The following is a 5,473-nucleotide window of genomic DNA, read 5'->3' as shown; positions in this document are numbered from 1 at the left end:
TATAGGACATTCCACCCAAAAACAACAGAATACACATTTTTCTCAAGTGCTCATGGAACATTCTCCAGGATAGATCATATCTTGGGTCACAAATCAAGCCTTGGTAAATTTAAAAAAATTGAAATCGTATCAAGTATCTTTTCCGACCACAACGCTATGAGACTAGATATCAATTACAGGAAAAGATCTGTAAAAAATACAAACACATGGAGGCTACACAATACACTACTTAATAACGAAGTGATCACTGAAGAAATCAAAGGGGAAATCAAAAAATACCTAGAAACAAATGACAATGGAGACACGACGATCCAAAACCTATGGGATGCAGCAAAAGCAGTTCTAAGAGGGAAGTTTATAGCAATACAAGCCTACATCAAGAAACAGGAAACATCTCGAATAAACAACCTAACCTTGCACCTAAAGCAATTAGAGAAAGAAGAACAAAAAAACCCCAAAGCTAGCAGAAGGAAAGAAATCATAAAGATCAGATCAGAAATAAATGAAAAAGAAATGAAGGAAACAATAGCAAAAATCAATGAAACTAAAAGCTGGTTCTTTGAGAAGATAAACAAAATTGATAAACCATTAGCCAGACTCATCAAGAGAAAAAAGGAGAAGACTCAAATTAATAGAATTAGAAATGAAAAAGGAGAAGTAACCACTGACACTGCAGAAATACAAACGATCATGAGAGATTACTACAAGCAACTCTATGCCAATAAAATGGACAACCTGGAAGAAATGGACAGATTCTTAGAAATGCACAACCTGCCGAGACTGAACCAGGAAGAAATAGAAAATAAGAACAGACCAATGACAAGCACTGAAATTGAAACTGTGATTAAAAATCTTCCAACAAACAAAAGCCCAGGACCAGATGGCTTCACAGGCGAATTCTATCAAACATTTAGAGAAGAGCTAACACCTATCCTTCTCAAACTCTTCCAAAATATTGCAGAGGGAGGAACACTCCCCAACTCATTCTACGAGGCCACCATCACCCTGATACCAAAACCAGGCAAAGATGTCACAAAGAAAGAAAACTACAGGCCAATATCACTGATGAACATAGATGCAAAAATCCTCAACAAAATACTAGCAAACAGAATCCAACAGCACATTAAAAGGATCATACACCATGATCAAGTGGGGTTTATTCCAGGAATGCAAGGATTCTTCAATATACGCAAATCAATCAACGTGATACATCATATTAACAAATTGAAGGAGAAAAACCATATGATCATCTCAATAGATGCAGAGAAAGCTTTCGACAAAATTCAACACCCATTTATGATAAAAGTCCTGCAGAAAGTAGGCATAGAGGGAACTTTCCTCAACATAATAAAGGCCGTATACGACAAACCCACAGCCAACATTGTCCTCAATGGTGAAAAACTGAAACCATTTCCACTAAGATCAGGAACAAGACAAGGTTGCCCACTCTCACCACTATTATTCAACATAGTTTTGGAAGTGTTAGCCACAGCAATCAGAGATGAAAAAGAAATAAAAGGAATCCAAATCGGAAAAGAAGAAGTAAAGCTGTCACTGTTTGCAGATGACATGATACTATACATAGAGAATCCAAAAGATGCTACCAGAAAACTACTAGAGCTAATCAATGAATTTGGTAAAGTAGCAGGATACAAAATTAATGCACAGAAATCTCTTGCATTCCTGTATACTAATGATGAAAAATCTGAAAGTGAAATTAAGAAAACACTCCCGTTTACCATTGCAACAAAAAGAATAAAATACCTAGGAATAAACCTACCTAAGGAGACAAAAGACCTGTATGCAGAAAATTATAGGACACTGATGAAAGAAATTAAAGATGATACAAATAGATGGAGAGATATACCATGTTCTTGGATTGGAAGAATCAACATTGTGAAAATGACTCTGCTACCCAAAGCAATCTACAGATTCAATGCAATCCCTATCAAACTACCACTGGCATTTTTCACAGAACTAGAACAAAAAATTTCACAATTTGTATGGAAACACAAAAGACCCCGAATAGCCAAAGCAATCTTGAGAACGAAAAATGGAGCTGGAGGAATCAGGCTCCCTGACTTCAGACTATATTACAAAGCTACAGTAATCAAGACAGTTTGGTACTGGCACAAAAACAGAAATATAGATCAATGGAACAGGATAGAAAGCCCAGAGATAAGCCCACACACATATGGTCACCTTATCTTTGATAAAGGAGGCAAGCATATACAGTGGAGAAAAGACAGCCTCTTCAATAAGTGGTGCTGGGAAAATTGGACAGGTACATGTAAAAGTATGAAATTAGAACACTCCCTAACACCATACACAAAAATAAACTCAAAATGGATTAAAGACCTAAGTGTAAGGCCAGACACTATCAAACTCTTAGAGGAAAACATAGGCAGAACACTGTATGACATAAGTCACAGCAAGATCCTTTTTGACCCAGGTCCTAGAGAAATGGAAATAAAAACACAAATAAACAAATGGGACCTAATGAAACTTAAAAGCTTTTGCACAGCAAAGGAAACCATAAACAAGACCAAAAGACAACCCTCAGAATGGGAGAAAATATTTGCAAATGAAGCAATGGACAAAGGATTAATCTCCAAGATTTACAAGCAGCTCATGCAGCTCAATAACAAAAACACAAACAACCCAATCCAAAAATGGGCAGAAGACCTAAATAGACATTTCTCCAAAGAAGAGATACAGATTGCCAACAGACACATGAAAGAATGCTCAACATCATTAATCATTAGAGAAATGCAAATCAAAACTACAATGAGGTATCATCTCACACCGGTCAGAATGGCCATCATCAAAAAATCTAGAAACAATAAATGCTGGAGAGGGTGTGGAGAAAAGGGAACACTCTTGCACTGTTGGTGGGAATGTAAATTGATACAGCCACTATGGAGAACAGTATGGAGGTTCCTTAAAAAACTAAAAATAGAACTACCATATGACCCAGCAATCCCACTACTGGGCATATACCCTGAGAAAACCATAATTCAGAAAGAGTCATGTACCAAAATATTCATTGCAGCTCTGTTTACAATAGCCAGGACATGGAAGCAACCTAGGTGTCCATCATCGGATGAATGGATAAAGAAGATGTGGCACATATATACAATGGAATATTACTCAGCCATAAAAAGAAATGAAATGGAGGTGTTTGTAATGAGGTGGATGGAGTTAGAGTCTGTCATACAGAGTGAAGTAAGTCAGAAAGAGAAAAACAAATACAGTATGCTAACACATATATATGGAATCTAAGGGAAAAAAAAAAAAAAAAAAAAAAAGAGGTCATGAAGAACCTAGTGGCAAGATGGGAATAAAGACACAGACCTACTAGAGAATGGACTTGAGGATATGGGGAGGGGGAGGGGTGAGATGTGACAGGGTGAGAGAGTGTCATGGACATATATACACTACCAAATGTAAAATAGATAACTAGTGGGAAGCAGCCGCATAGCACAGGGAGATCAGCTCGGTGCTTTGTGACCACCTAGAGGGGTGGGATAGGGAGGGTGGGAGGGAGGGAGATGCAAGAGGGAAGAGATATGGCAACATATGTATATGTGTAACTGATTCACTTTGTTGTAAAGCAGAAGCTAGCACACCATTGTAAAGCAATTATACTTCAATAAAGATGTTTAAAAAAAAAAAAAAAAAAAAAAAAAAAAAAGGAAGAGAGCAACCTAATCAGTAAACAAATCTACCAATGATAATATTCTCTAAATACTAAACTATGATAAACATAAAACCAGAAGCAAATTAGATGCAGAAAGCAAACCCCAAGTCTACAGTTGCTCCCAAAGTCCACAACCTAAATTTTGGGATGATTCGTTGTCTATTCAGGTATTCCACAGATGCAGGGTACATCAAGTTGATTGTGGAGATTTAATCCGCTGCTCCTGAGGCTGCTGGTAGAAATTTCCCTTTCTCTTCTTTGTTCACACAGCTCCTGGGGTTCAGCTTTGTATTGGCCCCGCCTCTGCGTGTTGATCGCCTGAGGGCGTCTGTTTCCTGCCCAGGTGGGACGGGGTTAAAGGAGCAGCTGATTAGGGGGCTCTGGCTCACTCGGGCTGGGGAGAGGGAGGGGTACAGAATGCAGGGCAAGCCTGCGGCAGCAGAGGCCAGCGTGACATTGCACCAGCCTGATGCGCGCCCTGAGTTCTCCTGGGGAAGTTGTCCCTGGATCATGGGACCCTGGCAGTGGCGGGTTGCACAGGCTGCCGGGAGGGGAGGTGTGGATAGTGACCTGTGCTTGCACACAGGCTTCTTGGTGGCTGCAGCAGGAGCCTTAGCATCTCATGCCTGTCTCTGGTGTACATGCTGATAGCCATTGCTCGTGCCTGTCTCTGGAGCTATTTTAGGCAGTGCTCTGAATCCCCTCTCCTCGCGCACACCGAAACAATGGTCTCTTGCCTCTTAGGCAGGTCCAGAGTTTTTCCCAGACTCCCTCCCGGCTAGCTATGGTGCACTAGCCCCCTTCAGGCTGTGTTCACACAGCCAACCCCAGTCCTCTCCCTGACATAATTTTTTGATCCCCGCATCTAGACCACCTTTTGATTTTACAAATAAGGGAATACTTGTCCAGAGAAGTTAAGCTATTTGTCAGTCCTACACAGTGTTTAAGAACACAAGCTCTGGAGTCAGACACCCTATTCTGTTCCAATTCTGTTAGTACCACTTACTAGTCATGTGACTTGGACAACTCATTTCTCCCTGTGCCTCAATTTGTTCTTCTGCACTGTGATAACAGCAGTAGTTTTCATCTCATGGGGCCATCTGAGGATTAAATTAATTTTTTTGTGTAAAACATGAGAACATTCCTTAAGATGGCTGGCACATTCTTTTTGTCTCTTTATCCCTTCCTCAATCCTGCCACCTAGAATGTAGATTCTACCATATTGGACCATGATGGTGAGGGTCTCAGCCTAGAAATGGTATCGCCATGAAGAGGAAGAAGCCTGGGTTGCTAAGATTCCATGGGACGAAGGTGCCTTGCCAACCCTAGACACTGGTCTCCAGACTCCATTTACAGGAGATGCAAATAAACTTCAAACTTGGTTAAGCACTATCCTTTTGGCTTATTTGTCACTCAGAACCTAATCCTATCTAATACACAGGGTGTATCTTTTCTATCCTGTTATTTTCAACCATCTGTGTGGTTGTTTTAGGTGTCTTTTTCCTGCAACATATAACTACATTTTGTTTTATTTATCCAGTCTGATAATCTCTGTCTTTTAATTGGTATGTTAATTATTATAATTTATTTTAATTATACTCCACAGAACATCTTTCTTAATAATGTTTTCCCAGAACAATTCCCTTAATTGGATATAAAGCAGTTGTTTGCTAACAACCATATTAATTGATGAGCAGGAAGCAATGTTTTAAGAATTTCATATCTTATCATTATAACTTATTGCTTATACAAATGGACATTTTAATGTCTTAG

Source organism: Eubalaena glacialis, chromosome 5 (genome assembly GCF_028564815.1).
Source record: "Eubalaena glacialis isolate mEubGla1 chromosome 5, mEubGla1.1.hap2.+ XY, whole genome shotgun sequence".
Classification (NCBI taxonomy): domain Eukaryota; kingdom Metazoa; phylum Chordata; class Mammalia; order Artiodactyla; family Balaenidae; genus Eubalaena; species Eubalaena glacialis.
The sequence above is the reverse complement of the archived record's forward strand: the minus strand, read 5'-3'. Positions refer to the sequence as shown.